This window comes from Phyllostomus discolor, chromosome 1 (assembly GCF_004126475.2).
Source record: "Phyllostomus discolor isolate MPI-MPIP mPhyDis1 chromosome 1, mPhyDis1.pri.v3, whole genome shotgun sequence".
NCBI classification, from domain to species: domain Eukaryota; kingdom Metazoa; phylum Chordata; class Mammalia; order Chiroptera; family Phyllostomidae; genus Phyllostomus; species Phyllostomus discolor.
In genome coordinates, this window is record NC_040903.2 from 150,802,624 (window position 1) to 150,825,094 (window position 22,471).

The 22,471-nt window shown below is 38.5% G+C and overlaps 1 non-coding gene across 1 annotated transcript; it reads left to right on the forward strand.

Moving 5' to 3' along the window:
• Positions 1 to 20,414: 20,414 nt before the first annotated feature.
• Positions 20,415 to 20,521, forward strand: LOC114493542. The gene has a single exon (XR_003684179.1). It is a non-coding gene; the product is annotated as a U6 spliceosomal RNA (small nuclear RNA).
• Positions 20,522 to 22,471: the final 1,950 nt, after the last annotated feature.

A 22,471-nucleotide genomic window follows, 5' to 3' on the forward strand; every position in this document is an offset into this window, starting at 1 on the left:
CACTGACAACACTCAGGGATAGATTGGATGAGGAGGGCAAGGGAAACTGAGGTGTGAAGGATGACCTCTGGTTTTTATGCCCACTCATTCTAGGTTCACTGAGATGGGAAACACTGGAGAAGGTGCAGGCCCAGGAGGTGAGCTGGAGTCTGAATCATCTTGAGTATGTTAAGTTTGAGATGATTTTTATGTATCCCCTTAAGAAAGCTGGGTAGACAGTTTGCTATATGAGTTCTGAACCCAGAAGAGAGGGCTGAGCTAGAGCTATAAACATGGGAGATGGTAGATTATAACCAAGCATCCAGTGCCATAGAGGAGAAGGTACAAGGTCATCAGGAAAGAATATAGGAAAAAAAGTACCTTAACAGCCAATTTTGAAGAATTTCAAAACCTAATGGCCCAATAAATAAAGGGCATATGTTTGAAAAAATCCAAGATAAACTATCCTCCAAGAAAAGAAGAGAATCGGGATTGTGTTATGGAAGTCCAGCAAAGAGAAGCCGTAAGAAGGAAGGACTGCTGGGCGTGCGGTAACCTCCCATTACTCACAACCTCTGTGATTCCAGAATAACCAACTCCATGAACCACCTCCCCTACCCAAGAACAAAAATTATTTCTTCAAGCCTCCAAAATATTGTATTTATTAAAGTGATAGTAGTGTGTTAGTCTTGTATTTGGCATCAAGGGAGGGTTGCTCCCCTACTCCCACCCACCTGTATGGGAGAAGCAGTAAAAAGACAACCCCCAACAATTTTGTGGTGGCTTAGCAATTACCTACCTATCTCATACAGATGGGGGGAAGTGTGGGAGCAATCCTCCCTTGATGCTTGGAAAAACAAGGTGGGGGAAATGCCCCCCACAAACAGATATACAGAGGCAGTTGTTTGTTTTGTAGAGGCTGGTGGGAAGGGATGTGAGTTCCTTTGTCATTGCTGCCTTACTTTGGTGCTAAAGAGCTCAGCTCACAAGCACTAGAGGAAGCCACTGTGAAAATGAATCAGAGATCAGATAGGTTTCTCTGGATCAGCTGGAACTGAAACACCTTTTCTCCATGGACAAATATGTTTGAGAGTTGCCTGACTTAAGGCAAATTGTCCTGTAAGCCTCTGATCTTATATCCAGTTAGTGTCTTTGGGTCCATGGCAGCCCACGTGCCACAAAAGGCATAACACAAGGAAGGAAGAGAGAAAGCAATGTTTGTCAATGTTTGTGTTGCTTGGACCACTGTTCACACTCCAGGGAGATACTGAAGCAAAGAAAGCACAGTGATTATTTCTCACAGGGTTCAGAGGGGGTATGAATTCCATCTATGCTCAAGGCCATGGAGATGATATGTCCTCCATTTCAGAAAGGCTTTAAGTGTTCCTGAAAATGCTGGGTTTTTTTTTTCCTCTCAGATCTGGGATGTCCCTAACATACCTGAGCACTTTAACAACTAAAGTTCTGTGCTTTGAGGAGAGGCCTATCCAGAGAAGAGCAGGGATAAATGGAAAGTACTTCCAAATGTTTCCTGCCTAATAGAGATGACAAGAACCCTGGGAGCTCTCCCTGGTGCTACTATTATGACCCTGCCTTGTTTGCTTGATCTTACCTTTGCTCTTACTTCTCTGTGCGAGTCTCCTGCCAGAAATCCAACCAGAAGGTACTCTGAGTCACCGTCTCTGTCTCTGGCCTGTAGTACTGGGCTACCAGCATGTCCACCAACCCAGCATCTCCACCTGATTTGTCGTCATTAAAATCACAGCTCTGAAGCTTCCCTCCCCTGGGATACAACTCGAAGCTCCTGCCTAGTCCCCCCCCTCCAAATGCTCAGACCTCACTGTGAATTCTTAAAAATCTTATAATAAATTTTACAGAACTAGAAGGGAGCTTAAAGATTATTTAATAAACACTAATTGTTGTTCTGAGTGTAAGGTACTATTCTAGAATTCATTTAACCTTCATTACATCCTTAAAAGTTAGGTAGTTCTATTACCCCCACTTTATGGATGAGGATCCTGAGACTCGGAAAGGGTCAGTAGCTTCCTGTCCTTTTGTATGGACATCACCCAAGTTGTATTTCTGCTGCTCTATATTGCCTGCTTGGGCCTGTGGCCACTCCTCCTCCTTGCTGGCCTGGATTTTGATAAATTTTAAGCTTAGTTGGGAATTAAGAATAAAATACTCAGATCCAAGATCCCTTTGCATTCAAAAGACTGTCCTATCCTTCTGTAAATTTCCAAATTCAGGTGTGTAGATATGTAGGAGAAAAGATATTGTTTGGTGCAGGAACTACTGCTATTCACTAAACTCCCTTTTTTAAAAAGGAAAACATAGTTAGACACTATTTTACAGTCTCCCTTGAAGTTAGGGTTTCGTCCCATGACCAAGTTTTTGCCAGTGGAATTTGAGCAGGAGCGATGTGTACCACTTTTCAGCTTAGGCCATAACAGCCTCCCCTTTGTGGCCCCTTATGCTATTGCCCTTTCTGCCAGCCAGCTGCAGATGGTAATGAGGACCTTGGAGATAGTGGAGTCATGAAGTAAAAGGAGTCTGGGTCCCTGAATGACCACGTGGGGAAGAGCGTCCTGAGCACCTACCTAAGGCTGACAAACTTCCATAGAACTCAGCTGTTACATGCTTGTCTCTCCTTACCACTGCAGGTGCCTTAACCTCACTGATAGACTTCCCAGTTCCCCCTGGAAGCATTCAAGCTTTAAATACAATAGGTATAATGGGGAAGGAGTGATACACCTCCAGCATACACAACATCTGAGTCTTGGGCTCTGAGTCCAGCTAAAATGCTCTGCACGAAAGTCTGGTTTAGAGTCAGTACTACGCTTCATGAGAGATAAGAACATGTAAATTAATTACCTAAGATCCCACATATTGCATGCAGCAAAGCTAATATTGGAACCCCAGTTACAGTCTCAGTCCAAGGCACTTCCTACCATACATTGTCAAACAACATACATTAAAAACTTCCATTCAAGAACTATTAACTAAAAATATCACTTTTCCACTGAACCCTGGCATCTAGAAATTGTTGTCCTTTCTTGTGCACATGTTTCTAAATACTTCTGAAGTTATTTTTAATCCACTTTGTAGATAGGAACATCAAGGGGCAGAAAGTTTAAGGTGTTACAGAGACTACCAATAATAATAAAATGTAGATTTCAGAGCAATTATTTTAAAAATTTCTTCTAAAATTGTGATCTCTATTACCAACCCAACCCACTTGTTTATGATGCATAAAGCCTTTCAGACTTATGTCCTTTTAGCAGTATCTTAACAGAAGCTTTATAATATTGATACTTCAGTAGCTTTAATGTATCTATATTTGTGTCTCTATAAGAAGAGGCTTAATGCAGATGCAACTCAGATTTTTTTAAAGTAACTTTTTTCTTCCAAGAGCACGTAGTCTACAGTGAAGGCTTTGTGGATTTAATTTCCAAAGCAACTTATAGGTAGTAAAGACATAACAACTGTGAGTACTATTTAAGTCAATAATAGACACAATGCTTAACAGTTTTAAGTTGAATATTGCAGTATGTACAAAATGACATGGAATGCTCTGAGGGAAGTCAGATTCTGCAACCCCACAGCATCAATCATGATTCCACTGAAGACCTGACATAGCAACTAATGGCGTCTCTGGCATATATAGGTGCCTCTAATCACACCCTGGACTGCATACCAAAATAATACTGGGCAAGGACTTTCAGTAAATTACTTTCATTTACTCTGTGCAACCCTGTAGAATTTCTTTTCTCCTGGTACTCTGGACAAATGACTTCTGCCACACGTGTATGTTTGACCTGCACAAGAGATTACAGAGAAATGGTGATGATCACTCCAGCAACACATTGACTGAATCGTGTGGTGATCAGTTATGATGCCCAGCTGAGGACCCACCAGTTTACATCCCTCTCAGAATACTATTTCTGCCAGGGTTGGGAAAACTGCCTTTTGATCTATTAAATCCAAATGGTCCTCAAGTGACTATAACATTTTTGGAAAAAAGAGTTGACTTCTTTTCACCAATGTTACGGTGGACATCATTTTCCTCCCCTCGTCCCAAAGTCCAACCAGTCTGGAGTGATAAGCATGACTTCAGCATTAAGCTGTTCCTATGTTTCTTCTCATTCCAAGTGATGTGTATTATATTTGAACTTTACATTGTCCTGTATCATTTTAACTACAGCTGTGCTGCCACACTGGGCACTTTATTAAATATGACTCATTTTAATGCTATATCGATAGGCCTGACCCCGGAATACATACTGCTGTCCTGGGTCTTTAAATGTTGAACCGGGTGCGCAGCATGCAGGTCAATGGCATATTAGTGGGAGTCAGCTATGCTCATGAATTGTTCATTATTTTGTTGTTTTAGATGTTTATTAAATAAGAACATAAAATGAGATGCTTTCAGACAGATACACCCACGCACTACAGTGCCTATGTAGATTTCAGAGAGAGAGAAAGACTAAGTTTCTGAGATTCAGGAAGTTTTATTCACATCTATATATTCATTCACTAAGGTAAGAGAAGTCTTTATTTGTTGATGGGTAAAGTTACTAAAGTTTAGGTTTTTAACTGAACTTCAGTCAGAAGGATGCACTATAGAATTTTTGAAAAATTAGAAGAAATTGTTATCAAAATAAAGCAGCTGGGTCCTGATGAAAAGACTATGTAAAATTTAACTTGAAATATATTGTATCATTTTGAATTAATATTCTTTTCTTTAGAGTTGATACAGCTCTTCGTTCACAAATCTGCCTCCCAAAGACTTAAATATAGCTTGTGCATATCACTGTACTTGCAAAGACAATGTAGCTTTATGTTCTGCCCAAGAGATTATTTGGCTGCATTAGGGGGAACTTTGAGAGCAACTTCATCTCAATCAGAAGAAAAGGAACACAATGGCCTGGGCCGTGTGCTCATAAATGTCAGCTACGCTTGTGCAAGCCTAGATTAGCATGTCCGTTAGGTCACAAGGGCACAGTCATTTCAGTTCAAAACTCCCCAAATTCACTTACCTTTTATTTGTCATCTGTTACGACATTTGAAGCTCAATTTGTGTGCTTTTCTTAGGACGTCTTATCTGATTGTTTCTGTAATTCATAGTTGCATTCTACATCTTATGATGAAAAAAGAAAGCATTTGCATTTGCTATCCATGTTCTGAAGCGCTTATTTCCAAATGATATTTTCATAAGTGGAGTTTGAAGGCTTTCTATAATGCAATTCAAAACTGCCTCTCCCCAAAAGGATAGGTTCCTTAAGCCATAAATCAATATATATTAGATATGGAAGGAGAAAAAAAAAACAAACTTCTTCCACTTTCAGCCACAATATATCTGCCTTTCTTTCCTGTCTTGACAAGGATTCACAGATGTCTTTTTAACAACCATAAAACAGAAATACTCAATATGAAAACAAAAGAACATGTACATTGCCAGTAATAATTTGAGTAATCTACAACTCCTTTCATTAACGCCATTGTTTTTATCCATTTCCACATGCAAACTTCTTTCTGCTTATAAATCAGTAGACTAAAGGAGAATAAATACATACGTATCATAGTGATCTAACACCCATCCCAAGCAAGCCTCATCCTGTGTCACTGCCGAAGTCATGCAAATTACACCAGAGCTGCCAGTTGACTAAGATTAATGACACTGCGCCAGCTTCTTTGTTTCTCTCTGCGGCCGTTTAGTGTGAAATACTATCCAAAAACATTATCTATCCTCGATTAATCCCACAAATTTGTTCACACGATGCACATTGTTTAGGGCAATTTACAACAGGAACATACTGAGCACAATTGCATTTAATTACTTGGGTTCTAATTACATTCATTAAAGGCTAATAAAATAAATGAAACAGCTTTAAAAGCTTCTGCAAAACACATGGGTCTTGTCTCCCTAGTGAAACATACAGTAGATGTTTGATGTGAAACACAGATTTGACTATATAAGTGTGCTTATAGATGCATGTGTGTGTATATGTGTGTGTATATATATGTATATATATATATATATACATATATATACACATATCTCCCATACATTGTATGAGGTACATTTTAAATCATAAGCAATAAAATAGCAAGTGTTCTATGAATGCATTTACTTAATGAGTGGTTGAGAGATTTTAGGAACCTTAAACTACTTTTTATGTGGCAAATAAAGAGAAAAGCAAATCAGTTTTCAAAATCCATTTTGAATCTTAATTGTTTCCACCTGCATGGCCCAGATGCCCGACCCTCCCTTTCCCTTGTCCACATTATAAATGCCACTGACCAACAGAACAGGGAGGCGTTCCACTCAAGCTGGGTCCTGGAGAATATTTCCATCAGGTTCAATCTCAAAACTCAGTCAGGACTGTTGGCTCACTCCCCCCAACACTGGGGGCAGCTTATTTAAAGACCATGTGACCTATGGAATGGAAGTTCATGCTTTAAGGCACACTGGGCACGCCAAACAGTTTAGTCTGTGAGGTTAGAAAAATGAACCTGTAAATATCTGCTTTCCCTAACATGTTTATACCTATTTAAAGCAGTGTGTTTGGACCATTTGAGAAAGAGAAAATGTAAAATATTGTTGTTGACAACTGTGCCAGAGAGAAACAATATTGGATATCCAAAAAGAAGGGCTTTCGGTTCAAGCTCTACCACCACTTGATGGGAGCTCTGAATAATCTATATCATCCAAAGACAATGTCTACCCAACTAATTGTGTTATATACATCTGAAGTCCATGCTCTACTTTACCAAGTCTGTGGCAATTTTGTTGGTAAAGTATACATACTATGCCTTGTACATCCTCCTTTCACACTCCACACTGGCAGATAGAGCAGAAACATGTAAATCTAAATACGTATGGCTGGCATATCACATCACAAGTAGCATTTTGCTTCTAGGATGGAGTTTAAGCATTATTGGAAGTAAATTAAGAACTTTGGGGATGATTTTGATAGGCACATGGATTCAGGATTTAACTGAATTGTGATCTTTGCCAAAGAATAAAGTTTTTTTAATCTTAAATAAATACATTGGAAATATCCTATTATTATCTTTTATATATGGGTACTCTTTGACCCAGGAAGTTCACTCCTAGGTATCTGAGTTGTGGAAATACCCTCACACATGCACAAAGAGAGAGTTAGGAAAATGGTTATTAAAGCATTGTTTCTAAGAGTGAAAATACTGGGAATGTCCTAAATGCTCATCAATAAAGGGATGGTTGATAAACTATAGGGATCCATATTATATAGTCCTATGTAGCAATTAAAAATAACAAGGTAAATCCATATGTGTGATATGGAATGTTCCAAAAGCAAATGGTTGAACATTGTGTGAATGTACAAGGTAAAACATACACTGTGTGAATATACAAGGTAAAACAGTGTGGAGGTGTGTGAGTGTGCTTGTGCTTGGGTGTGTGTGAATGCACGAAAAATGACCTGGAAGAATCCCCAAACTGACGGCAGTGGTAACCTCTGAGGAGAGTAGACATGGGGTAGACAGGATGAGTCTTATAACAAGAAAGAGGTTTTCAACTTGTTACTCAACACACTGTGGAATTGAGTAAATTTTTATAGGACTATATTCATGTCTTCTACGTGAGTTTTGAAATTAATATATGTGGAAATTAAATACCTAGAGTCACACATGCTAATTTCCCAGGTATGTTCATCTGATAGCTCTCCAGAACATGATTCAGAAGAGATTTTCACAGAAAGTTATAAAACAAAGTGGGATTTTGCAATCTGGAAGTTTTCTCTCTTTGACACCCCCTGTCTGGTCCTACCTTATTACTTTCATTTCCTCTGGTTACATGTCAACAGCAGCAATTTGGGAGGAGTTCCTTTCTCATAACACAGCTTCAGGGAGCACTTTCATGTCATCATACAATCCTTCTAACAGAAATGCATAGAGGATCCTGTGAGCGGAGGATCACGTCCAACATGGGGGAAGATTACCTCTCTGGCATACGATGGTGCAGGTTTTGTTGCTAAGCAAGCACAACTGTTCGCTTTGGGAGGAGTTTTAAAAGAATGATGCTTTGCTATTATTTGCTCATTAATATGAATGCATTCACAGGATTTCTGCACTATTTTATAAAACTTAAAATCATAGTAACATGGAAAAGAACTTCACACAGAACATAGATGAGTAAACTGAGAGGCAAGCAGGACTGTAAAGCCTCGGATGTGTTTTCTGACTCTTTGCCACTCCTCAAATACCACCTGATCTCCAGAGCTTGGAGGATTAAAGTCTAAAAGCAGAGACCCACCATTTCATCACATCACAACTGATGATGCCTACAAAGTGCAGTCCAAATCACTGGGCCTTGCATTCAAAGTTCTTTGGTGATGGAGTTTTATGTCTTGTTAATTGATTTCACATTCCATGTGTACCATTCAGAGTTGGAGATATCTTTAATAGCCTCTCCTCCTGGAAAGCCTTTGCAGATTTGTTAGGATCCCTCAAAGTCTGTCTTAAATGTCATTTTCTCTGGCGATTTTCCCTGGTATCCTGCGAGGTGCCTATCCTGTCGAAGTAAATATGACCTGTCGAAGGTCGTATTTGCTATCACTGTATCTACATTACAGTTTATTTGTGCCTCTGTGCTATGTGTAATTTGCACTCTTGTACTACACATCTGCATGTATGTTTCATAAACCTCTAATAAAATGTAAGCTCCTTAAAGTTGGAGACTGATACCAGAGTGTCCATGAGACTAAGTAGAGTGTAGCAGGAAGAAATATTTTAAAAAACTAATAATTAACCTGATTAAAAGAGTACCTAAATTGTTTGAATAATTGTTCAACTATTCATATCAATATATAGCTGTCATTTGACAAAGCATTTCCAATACCTAATAGAATGCCTAGCACATAGTAGGTACTCAGTGGATATGTGATGACTACATAGGAATAAATATACAAACAGGAACAAATAAGTGAAGTAAATTTTTTTCTCTCTTTCTGCCATTTATCTACCTTAGGAGGGGAAAATGTTTATTCTAATGTGTCATAAATAATATCATAATTGTTTTGTGACATTTCATCAAAAACAGCAATCTTCAGTATTATATTCTGAAATGATACAGAGTCTGTAATGCAACCTCTAGTTTTCATTGAGACTTCTAGGGCTCACTCTCCCATACAGTTTAAGCTTGTCTATTTTACAATAAAAACTGTAGAATAATTACAAATCTGTTCACTGAGTCCTGGACTAGTGATTCAATGTCTTTAGAATTCTGTCATTACACATACTTGCCGAGATCTGAAGACAATGCCGTGAACGTCCTGAGAGGTGGTAAGCAGAAGAAGAAATGCCTTCAAGGAGAGCAGGAAGCACAGTGATTCTTTTGCTAGTAGGTAAGACCCCTGTACCTTGATACTTCTGTGGTCTACAGCTTCTTGGATGGCCAAGTAGAAGCACTCACTGGGCACACACTCATCTGCAGTCCTCCTTATGACTTCTGGGAGCTTCTCCTTCCCTTCACTCACAAGGATGCACAATATGTCAAAAAAAAAAAAAAAAAAAAAAGCCCACACAAACAATATCAAGGCATTGCAATGGGGTTCAGTGATCTAATCTCTCATTTTCTCCTTTCTTTTTTTTTTTTTTTACCCACCTCTAGGAACCTAAGAGGAGCTGTTCCACATAAGCACAAGAGAAATATATAACTACAAGCTGAAAGCTCATGACCTCAATCCTCAGCCGCCCCTTGCCCCTCATTACTGCAGCAGTTGGTGTAGGGAAGGATTAAAGAGGGCTAGAAATCATTGGGTGAGCATACGAGGGCTCAGAAATTTGACCTTTGTTACTTAAAGCACACAGTCTCCACTAAAAGCTGGTATATGAGGAGAATTAAAAACAGAACCCAGAGAGGTCAGGTGGAGTGCAGATGCACTAACAAAGATGAGGTTGAAATGGCAAAAAAAAAAATTCCTCCAAAATATTTATATTTTCTTCTACTGAGTATAAGTTGACATCATGGAAAGACAGTTTGGCTTTTGCCTCCGACCAAAAATGCAGAAGAGCCTCCATGCCCAAAGCAACAGCTTAAAACTCACAACTACCAGAGCAAAAGCGGATTTCAGAACAGCTCCCAATGCCAGAGACATTCTTAGGGCACTTTCTAATGAAGTGGAATCAGATTGTGCCTCCCCCTCTATCTTTTATTATCTGTGTTCATGAATTACCCTAGTTTAATGGGAAACACAAGAAGAAATTACAAAGGCACTGACTAGTAAAATATTTTTACAATTGTGAAACTTGCAGCAAGGCTCTCTCTTTTCTGGGAAGGCCGAGTAAGGGGCAACGGACTAACATCGTAAAGCATATGACCATGGCAACAGCCTCAGTGGGGGCGTGAACTCAAAACCATTTCAAAAAACATACACTAAGAAGTGAATGATTCCCATCTGTCAGCAACAATGGGGCCACATTATTCATTGTTCTGGCAGTGCTGTGCTATGTGGGTGTTGGGAACAGGCCTGTCCCTCCAGAGAATGCTAGTTGTAGATGAGGAAGCTGAGGCATTTAATTGAACTAAGCCTAAATGACTTACCTCTGAGAGGTAAACAGCCTGAGATCAGTAAATGTTTGCTGACTTTGAAAAAGAAAATCCAATAGCCAACTATTTTCTTTCTTAATAATGATTACAAAGATGTTTTATCTTTTCATAATGGTTTGCCAAAGCAATTTTATAAATTTTCAATGAAGCAAATAAATAAGTTAAATACAACCCTAGAAAGATAGCAAGTTGTGTGTGTGTGTATCCTAACCTCTACTGTTTTATTTTACTGCTTAAATAAATGATGAATCTTCATCATTTGTTATATTTGCTACTTTGGGACATTGCTATACAATAGAAATGGAATCTGATACATTTATGCAGTTTTAAATTTTCTAGTAGTTATTATTTAAAAAGTTTTAAAAAGGTAATTTTTATTAATACAATATCTATTTTAACCCATTATATCAAAAACATTGTAAAATGCAAATAATGTTATAATTATTGTGACTTTTTTCACTCTTTTTTGTCTAAGTTTTTGAAATCCAGCGTGTTAATTTTCATCATAGCACATCTCAGGACTAGAGACCTTCCATGTGCTCAGTAGCCACATGTTGCTAGTGGTGACCATTTTGGATAGCATAGCTTCTAAGCTCCATCTTTCCCCTAATTTGAATGCTATGCTGCCCTAGTTTCTCTATTAGCTGCTGCAGACTCCAGGAATATAAAAAACTGTTTAACTTGAGTTAATGTCATATTTACCAAGCATATCCAACAATCCACATGGGAGATATCAACACATCCTCTCAATTCCTAAGAATGAATATGTATGTGTGTATTCACGACTATACTAGTGTGTACGTGTGTGCTACTTATCATTATTGACAAGCCTTAATGGTATGCCTATTCCGAGTAAAGCATTGTAAAAAAGACCAGATTAGCATCAAATCCTTATTTTGGCCAAAATATTTATGCAGACTCTACAAAGCATGAGACAGCTGTGTTTCCCTCACCGGCAAACCTCAGGTTGATTCTAAACCTTCCAACAGCTCTAAGTGATGTGGATTCGGCATCGAACAAGGACAATGGAACCTGACTTCAGTCTTGCTTCTATAAGCACCATGAGTTTATGCAAGTCATTTTCCCAGACCAATCTTCAGTTTTCTCATGGTAAAAGGAGGACAGGGTAATCTTTAAGTTCCTTTCCATTTCTGACAAGCTATAGCTTGACAATAAAAGTTTGCTTCCTTTTAGCCTCAAGGAGTACATTCTTTACACTTTAGCAGTTGTCTATAGGGTGTGATTTATGTACGACTAATAGAGTTGGATTTAGGGGGGGAAAGAATGTCTAGTTGAAGTTCAGTTAAACTTGAGTTTCAAGTATTGATAAATAATGAATACTCATTATAAACATGTCCCATTCAATATTCAGTATGTAATTATACTAAAACATTATTTGTTGTTTACCTGAAATTCCAACTCAATTGGAAACCCTGTATCTACTAAGAAAGTATCATGGTCCTCACCCCTTAATCAGAGCTTGAAATTCTCATGAACAAGATAAGCACAAACTTTTGTCAGGTCCTATGAGTCTGAACCCTGACTTAGCAACATTTTCACTGTGTGTAAACTGAGGCCACCAGACTCATCTCTAGCTTATCTGAGTTCCTCAGATTTAATTGGTTGGTTTAATTCACAATATTTGTATTGCCTGTGTAGGGGTGTGTGTGCACACACATGCACATGCAAATGTAAGTGTCCAATCAGAAGGTTAACATTTTCAGGACAAAATCGAGGTCTTCCAGTTTTGTCTCCTTACACTGAATCTGACAATGCCTTGAAGATGTTCAATAATTATTATTATTACTTTTGAATACTCAAATGAGGATATGTTCATTGATTTGAGAGAGACAGAAACATCAGTGTGAGAGAGACATATCAATTGGGTGCCTCCCATTCCCACCCCAACAGGGACTGGACTTGCCACCTAGGTATGTGCCAACAGGAATCAAACCTTCAACATTTTGGTGTACAGGGTGATGCTCCAACCAACTGAGCCATCTGGCCAGGACCAATAAATGTTATTTCTGAGGAGATCATAATGGGAGCCATCAGACCCTATTTTAATAATTCATGGTTTTGTCCCATTAAGATTCACCTAGCCTGTTGAAAGCAGTAACAAATTTCAAATTTGTGAAGCCTGGTCTATGGAGCATACTAAGACTTCAGTGGGTGGTGGGCAAAGGGAAGAAGCAGGAGCAGCTTGGTAATGAAGCTGGAAAACTGACCCAACAGTGGGGCTGGTCACAGAGAGAACTGCCCAGCAGAGCAAGTTAGCATCTGTATACTTATGTTTTGTCTGGTCGATGAAGACTGTCACTGAAGTGTCTAGACTTTCGTGATGCCTCCCCTTTAGTGTGTATCAGAGCAGAATTTTCAGGTTACAGTCCATTTGAGGATCAGGACCTGTCCAGGAGCTACAGGTACCAGAGACAAGGTCTAGCCCCTGGGAAAGGTGGCTGGCAAGGTATAAGAAAGGTATATCTACCAGTAATCTAGGATCTAAGGCAGGAAGCCAGTGCCCACAGGTTCTTGGCATGTTTATCTAAAGGACCAAGAATATGTCTATTTGTAGTCACTGGATATGCACAGAAATATAAAGGGAAGCCTTCATTTCTGGGGATATATGAGTACCAGAACTAATCTTTGAACAGCAGGTCTTAGAGACCTTACAGAAGCAAGACTAATTCTAGATCCTACTCCCTGGTGAGGTAAGATCTCCTAATGCTTTTCCCAGTCTCTAGATTTGAGCGCAAGGATTGTGGAGGACTAAGCTTAGAGATAAAAGGCCTCAGCATTTACATATATCTATAGGCCTAACAGAACTGGGCAAGGTAAAACTAATAATTATTCTACTGAGGAGTGGTCAGATACCTTTATATCATATATATCCTGAATCTTCTCAGTAATAGTTAAATGTCTTGCAAATTTTTTAAGCTAATTATTGTTTAATATTAAGAAACACATATACACATAAAAAAGAAACACACCTCTCTATTCACAGTTTGAAAAGCAGGCCAAATAAGAGTCCAGAATAGATGTTATTCAATTCTGTGTTTATAGAGAGAGAATATTATTTACTTTCTAAGGTATAACACTATAATACAGCCTGCCTTAGAAATATGGGGAGTATCTTAAGAAGAGCTCACAATATCTGCCACATCATATCACTTTGCACTATTCAGCCATTCAATTTGGGCTATCAAGAACAGTAGGTGGGGAAAGAGAAAAATGAGAAAACATTGGTCAAAGAGTACACAGTCTCACTTACACAAGATGAATCAATTCTGGAGATCCAACATACAGCATGCTGATTACACTTAACAATGTTGCATTACATACTTGAAAGTTGCTAAGAGGGTGCATCTTAAGATCCTAGTGTTCTCATTACATATACATATATATTTATGTGTGTGTGTGTATATATTTGTGTATATATATTATATATATATTTGTGTGTATGTGTATATATTTGTGCATATATTATATATGTGTGTGTGAATTCTACACAATTCTTGTGTAGAAATGATACCTCAATACAGCCCAAATGAAAGTATCATAGATAAAATGATAAAGGTAGAGCAGTTGATCAGGGCAGAGCCCTCAAAGCCACTACTTACAAAGACAGAGACAAGGAATGAGAGTTAATACAGTAAACTGAGAAGGAAAGGTCAGAGGTCAGGCCAAAGGAGTAGAAAAGCTCAGAGAAAAGATTGATGGAAGCCCAAGAAAAAGGGATTTTCTAAAAGTCTGCTGTAGTCAATGGTGGCAAATGTTGAGAGGCCTCGTTGTTTCCTACTTGGCTCTAACATCCACTTTTTAAGCAAATTCACACATTCTAACTTTGGCTTCAGAGTCACCAGTTTCAGCAAAGGCTGAAAAAGGATTAAACAGAGCTCGAGCTGAAAACCTGTGGAAGAACAGAACGAGGCCTTTTCTTTCTGTGTGCAGTGCAAAGCTTGAGACCAGGGAGAATGGGGAATGCATAGAGTTGCTCCCCTCCAAAGTTAAGAGCTGAGCTACTGTTTGTTTTAATAGGACATGCAGTATAGGAGTCAAATGGGGTCAGTAGAAAGATATGTAACAACCAAAAGATTCCTGGATATCATTTGAAGGCATTTTTTAAAAGCTTGTTCTTTTGGTTAGCACATAAATCTGGTGCTGGCAAATAAATTCTTATTCTATCACCAAAGATGTACTTTCAGGTTCTTAAAAATTCTTTAAACATATGGTGACATAGCCTTTGCAGTTTAGAATTTAATTTGTTTTTCACCTGTATGCTTAAAAATGTGTTAGATTCAAGTAGTAAATTATTTCTCTAAAATTTATTTTAAATATTAAGGTTCATAATAGTAAATATCTTCTGAAAAGCATTATAAACCTCAGCATTCTTTCATTATTATTTTAATATATATTGTGAAAATAACTTAAACTTGTAATAAATAAACCAAAACTTTGGGGGAAGTGCAAATTTCCTTTAAAAATACAGAACAGAAGGCAAATAGCCCTAATATATTTCTGTTTATTCAATGTGTCGCCAACTTCATCTATCCATTCACACTTATATGTTAGCATAGGTCTTTTCCAACATTTTAAATTCCATTAATCTAAAATATAAAGCCCTAAACCTGTGATGTATTACTAATGCTAATAGATAAGATCACCCAATTATAAACTTCAGTTTACTCTTATTAATGTAGCAAATGAAGTCATGGAAGTGAGTAAGATCTCATTTTGGATAAGGTTCCATTTCTTATTAAATGTTGTTATTTCAGAGTTGGGCATATATCATCATTGATATAACAATAACAGATGTCTTATTTGTGGATTCCTCTCCTGTCTGCCTCACAGCAATAATTTTGCTAGTTGTGAAGGATTACAAAAAATTACTGGAGGATTTACAAGAGATCTCTGCAGTATTTATTTAGAAGCCAAGTATAATATTGTTTTTCTAAATTCAACAACCAACACAACTTAATCCAGATTCAAAAGAGCTGTATTACTATTCTTCTTTTAGTCATCCTGTATAATTGGAGCTTCAGTCCCCTTTCCATTAATAAAAGTTGGATTAGGTGCAATAGCAGATGTTCAGTGGGGGTTTGATGAATATCCCATCCTCCTATTCTCCTGGAAGCATCAAAACCATCATTTGCAGGAGGTACTAGCACAAGGTATTGTAGTGAGTGCCTACTGAGCCAATTCCTTTTTATAACTGGGGTGGTATAGTTTTTTATAGCTCTCCTCAGATGATTTGGAATTTGCTTGTTTCCGGGTTTAATTGAAGTTTTTGATATCATTTCCTACAAATTGGTCAGGAATCAAGGCAACAGAAATGTTGGGATGTTCTGGACCTTCTAAATTCTTCCCCCAGTTAATTGTCTGCTGAAAAGAGAACTGGGGAAATGACTCTTTAAATGTCATGATCTTGGATGGTCACCAGAGCTGTGTCTTTAAGTGCCATCAGTGGCATAGTTCTACAGCCTCTTCTGTCGATGATGAGAAGAACGTCAGAGTGTAACTACGTAATCAAGGTGCAGTGAAACAATTTGTGGGCTTTGTTAATATTTCAGGCATTATTCACAAGACTTCATTTAACATTCCCCATGACTTATTATAGCTATAGGCTACCACTGTATTCTTACAGATGGGTACAAACAAAGTAATTTTTATCATATCCTTCAAGTTAGGCAATGGGAGCCTGTAGTAGATCTGATTTCACTCCATATTGTTTTTAACGGTATATTAGAGTCCAATCGGGGAAATGCACTTCAGATCGTTTATGCAGAGAAAATTGAATACAAGAAAATGGTAATACAGTGATGGAAAAGCTGAAGCCAGAAGGAACAATGAAGCCACCCAGTAGTTTGAAACGCAGGAAGCATCTACCAGTCCTAAGGGAAAGGGGAAGAGGTATTTTTCTCAGAGCTCAGAAGCCAGGGCTGTCTAGTGGGAGCTGGAATCTCAGCAGAGGGTTGCCTGATAGGAACAGGAACCATGAAAGGAGGGGCAATCCCACAATAGGTAGAGCTGCAGAAGGAAAAGTAGCCACGGCCAGAGAGGCAGCCAAGACAAAGAACTAGCAGAAATATCTAGCTTCTCCTCTACTACTGGCCAGCTTTCCACTTGTGCCTACCATTGGCCAAAACTACCCAGAAGCCACTTGGGAAGAGATACTAAAAAGTGTAGGTCCCTGTAACACAAACCAGAGAGGGGCAGGACAGAGAATGAATTTGTGTGCAAACAAGCAAATCACTGGCAAAAATAGCATCTTCTACTCCGAGAAATGTATCTCAAAAGCTTAAAACTGAAATTCTTTTAGTATTACATACATTTCCTATCTTCAAAGAATTAGCTCCAGCATTTCATTGGAAATATGAGATAGAGACATTAGATTATTAAACAATGCAAATATATGAATTCTGTCTGCTTTGCCTGACTGCTCATATGTCTATAATGTGACTTAGCTCATATTGTAATTGACAAAGAGGGGAACATCGGTACAATGTGAAAGTCCCATGTAGCAATTACAACTTTCTGCAGGAAAGAATGAATTCCCACTGTGGCTGTTGCATTTGTTGCAGCGACCCTTGTAAGGCTGCAGTATCTACTTTCAGAAAATTGAAAATGAATGTTTGCACTCTAGGCTCCTTCCCCAAAGAGGAACTTCCTCAGCTTAAGGAGACTCTGGGTTTGTGGCAGATTGCAGAGCCCAGAGCCCACCTTAACAACCACCCCATAGGTTCCGACTCCATTTCCATCTACGTTATCCCAGCACCTCCCCCTAATTAATCAAAGTATTACAAGCATCTCCACTTTATCATCACTGTTTGTTATCGAGACCTACTATGGCCATGTCTAGCCCCACTGAGGAAGACAGCCAGAGAGAGCCAATTTGGCTCGGATAGCAAATATTATTTTTATTAGTGCTCCAATTACAAAGTACATGAGGTTTTGAGTGGTCTGCCCAATGAGCCCTTTTTATTGTTTGTCTGTGTTTGTTTGGCTTGGTTTTTGCAGAAGATTGAATTTTTCAGGAAAGCATATATCACATTAGAGTAGAAGCACTTACAATAAAAATATCATTTAGTTTGGTTACAAAGCACAGTAGTATGGGGAAAGATCAATATGGTTCATTCATTCATTTATGCAGCATTTATTTATTAAATGTACTCATACTTGGAAAATTCAAATATGGATCACGTTTAGGGAGAATCCTTTCCCCAAAGAGTTTACCATCTGGCCTAACATGTAGGCAAAATACAAAGTAATATATGTTATAATAGAAGTATCATTGGCAGGATGAAAAAGACTAGAGCAGTGGAAGAATAACTTTGCTGGCATCAGAAGAGAATTCAAGAGGAGGTGACTCAAGAATAAGAGCGTGTTTTTAAAAGGTAACGGTTTACACCAAGTGGTAAAGGGGGAAAGAAGCATCCCAAGCAGTAGGACAACCTATACAGACACATCAATTAATATAATTAATTAATATAAGAGTTTGATCTGGGTGTTTGGCAATGGAGCCAGAGAGCCAGAGAGGAGAGTCCACACAGCAAGAACTGCAACCGGAGAAGCAAGTTGATGTGCAATTGCCAAAGCTTTATAGGCCCAGCTTAGGAGACTGGTGTTCATCCTGTGAACATACAGCTGAGGTCTTTAAGAAGGGGAGTAACTTGATGAGAATTGTTTTGGGGAAAATACTTCTGGCGTCTTTGTGAAGAATGGCCAGGGAAATCAGATAGAAGGCTGTGTTAACACTCCAAACTGAAATGATGAGGGGCTAAGCCAGTGGCCATAAAGGTGATAAAACCAGACTTTAGCCAGAGGACGGTTCTCAGAGAGAACAGACAGGTCTGATGATCGATTGGACATGGAAAATAAGGTACATAATTCAAGGGTGACTTTTTAAAAGTTCTACTGAAGCAACAGTGTTGAAATGCCATTAGCTAAGGTACAAAATTCCATAAGGAAATACAGGTTTGAGGATGAAGGTAATAGGTTTAGAACTTGTATTTGCAAACTATCTAGATTATTTCAGAAGTGGACATGGGGACTTACTTTCTGTGTGATAGCTATATTCATTGGGGAAGTGCATGGTGAGACACCCAGCCATTGGGTTTGCATGTTATAGGCAAATCACAGGTGGCCTAATTTCCTGATCTGTTCAATGGGTTTTACTTACCCATGTCTATAAAGAGATCAAGTTTAAATCCACACTCTCAACATTTTAAAATATTATTCAAAGCAGCAGTATCTTTCCAATCCAAAAAGCATCTGTACAGTTTGGCAAGCATACAATATGTAGAATGGGAAAGAAACAGTCAAATTTGAGGCGGGCTGTGTGTGATAACTGAGGACAGATGCAGTTTCACGGAGATGTTTGTAGTGCACATAAAGAAGGCATCACAGAGCCTTGAATTAATAGGAATATATATTCTAATTAATTGACAGCAAGAGCTGTTGATAGAATGAAAGACTAGATCTCTAGCTCCCTAAGCAAGCACCCAGACAGCCAAATAAATTGCTGAGATGGTCTTTTTATAATATATGATGCAGTCTTACAATAATCGGCCTATGTTCTCCTGTCTTCCATCTATTATTTTGAATTTGGGGTTCTTTTGTACATTTAAATTTAGCATGCATAAAAGAGAAAACCTAGAGATGGAAAGTAGAACAAAGAGCAACATAAAAATTCAGAAAGAACACTAATTCAGACAAAATGGGCACAACATGGCACATTTAAGAAGTCTGTGATTTTTGTAAAAATGAAAATTATACCAGTGATGCTCCTTCACTGTGGTGCTTTTACAAGAAGTGATGGGTTATACTGGGCCATCAGCATTGTCCTATCATGTCCCTGTGACCAAAAACAGTGTCACATAGGATTAGAAATACAATTGTCCTTTGTACTAAATTAACACACCACCTTGCCTTAACAGACTTCTAAAAAAAAAACAACTATATTATCCACTTCAGACAATTCATCAGCATTTATGTCAAACACCTAGGAAGTATTTAAAGCCAAGTCAAAAAGGCAGAGGAAACAGGTTTTAGGAACACTGTCTGATTGTTGACTTTCATTGACAGAACTGCCTTATGAAATAAAGGCTTACTTCAGACTACTGGCTAAAAGTGCTGCTAAAAATGACATGTGTGTGTTTCCATTGTACTGATCTTTGCAACACAGAAATACTGTAAGCCATCTTATTCATACAACCCTTTATTTTAATATGCAACTGATTAGCTATTATTGCTCATAAAGAGAGAATAATTGTAAATTGCTCAAGTGGTCTATAAATATTCTCCTTTGCAGTGCCAAAATTGCAAGCCATAATACCACAATAGTGATAGAAACTTGAAAACAATTCTGTAAAGTAAAATTTACTTCCTGATGATTTCTCCACCAAACCAACATTGTCACTACCATTTATTGAGCACTACTTGGTGGCAGGCTTACAGTATATGGGGAAGAACATAAAGATAAATAAGATTTGATCTCTGCTCTCTGAAATTAGCAGTTTAGAGGAGAATTTAAAAACATTAATAGCTATCTATAACAAAAATGATAAATGCTGTTACATATATAGGACACAGATATGCAAGAGTGAGTGTGTGTCTGGGTGTTTGTGTGTGTATACAAATACAATAAATACACAGTAGAAAACACAATTCTAAAAGTATCAATAGGCAATGAGGCACTGTGCTGAAACAGAAATTCTAGCTCCAGAAATATTGGGCTTTGACTTTTGGCTATTCCTCTCAGTTGCTCTGACACCTTGATGAGTTACTATATTTCAATGGGCCTGGATTTTTGTATCTGGACATGAAATAAGAACATGAAAAGGTGCTCACTTCAGCAGCACATATACTAAAATTGGAAAGATACAGAGAAGATTAGCATGGCCCCTGCACAAGGATGACACGCAAATCCGTGAAGCGTTCCATATTAAAAAGAAAAAAAAAAAGGACATGACCCTGGCTGGTGTAGCTCAGTGGATTGAGCACAGGCTGCGAACCAAAGTGTCGCAGGTTCAATTCCCAGTCAGGGTACATGTCTAGGTTGCAGGCCATGACCCCTAGCAACCGCACATTGATGTTTCTCTCTCTCTCTGTCTATCTCCCTCCCTTCCCTCACTAAAAATATTAATAAATAAAATATTTTTAAAAAAAGAACATGAAAAGCACCCAGTACAATGCCTGGCCCACAGGATGCACTCAATAAAGAGTAATGATTACTCTTCACACAAACAAGAGTTGAATAGATAAACTATGTTGGGTAGTTTCCTCCACCAGTTGGCAAGAAGTAACCACAGAGCATCATGCCTGGCTGAGGACTCAAAAGAAAAGGAGGGGTAGGCCATCCTAGTAAGAAACAACCATACAAATAAAATGGTGCAGAGTGAGAGAAACCAAGAAATTCCCAAATCAAAGGAATGAAACTGGGTCAGGAGCCAAGAAATCTTCAGGTAGAGGAAGCAGGTAACATAATTCCCCAGCAGGATGAAGGCAGTGCCATTGGGAGTAGTTGTATCCTTTTGGCCCTGGAGCCAATGTGGGCAACTTTCCAGGAGACAATGGAATGGTTGGTGCAATGGCTGTACAGCACCCCAGAAGGGGCAGGTGGCAGGACGCAAGGTCATTCGTAATCAGGATGCAGTGGTGTTATCAGAGCACATAGCATTTACCTTTCTCACAACTTACATGTGGCCTATGTTTTAACCCATGTTAAGAATTGTTCATAAATCTCTCAAATTCATAAGCATCTCAATCCTGTTATGGGAATTAGGGACTTGACATTTTGCAGTCCACTTTTTAAGATTTTGCTTGCAATTTTAAGTCACTACACAACAAAAGAAACCAGATTCCTCAGGATTCAAGAGAGATTCCCTGCTGGGATGCAGCTAAATCATCCATTAACTTTTTCCCATTGTAGGTTTTCTAAAATTGCACAAAGGACCATTGTTTGGTAGGGAACACTAGGCAAAACAGAAAATCTTTGGGAGCCTGGGCCCAGGAAGAAACACCTAGAGAGTATTCTACATGCCCCTTTCATGCTTTGCAAAATTTTTGCATTGTGGAGCACATGGAAATAAATTCTGAATGTGAGTCAAACAGTAGGAGGGCACTGTTGACAGCTGGATCTGTTGGAAAGCTGCTCACTTATGAAAAATGCTGTAAGGAAAATTGTGAATTTCCTGTTGGCATTCACTGTAATTTAGCAATACTTTCCTTTAAAAATGTAAAATAGCAAGAATATGGCAAATGAAGTGCATTTTTATTTGTTTATGACTTGAGAGTTTCTGTCTTTTGAAAAAGCTAAAAGGCCTAAAGGCAAAGGAATCTTTTGTATCAAAGGGAAAATGCTGTGGAAGAAAATAAAGGTCGGGTTAAGTATTCAACAAGATTCAGAGCCTCTCTCAGGGGAGATGTCCTTCATTTGGGGAGACTCAAACTCATACAGGCCACCAGGGTACCAGTTAGCCCGTGGCAGTTGTAATTCACTAAATGGAACCCTGGTGACTGAAAAGAATCAATGCTACCAAAGAGATAAACTTACCTACAGGGAGCAACTTATGAGCTAGCGGAATGTCTGATTATTTTGCCATTTATATTTATAGAGTCAGTGAGTCAACAAGTATTTATTGACCCCCTAGAGCTTGCACCACTTTCTAATAAATGTGTGGGCACCTATTAGTCATTAGACACAGTCTTCTGCCCTCAAGGAAACTTTTAATCCAAGAGAGGTGATAACTACCCTTTAAAGTGGATACTTGTTAATCAGAACAACAAAAGAGAAATTAGGAAGTTTGGGTTGAAGAGTTTGTTGACACATTAGAAAATAGGATATTAATAAATCAGGACAAGCCTGGAAGTTGAATTTTGAGGGGCTTTTTCCCTTTG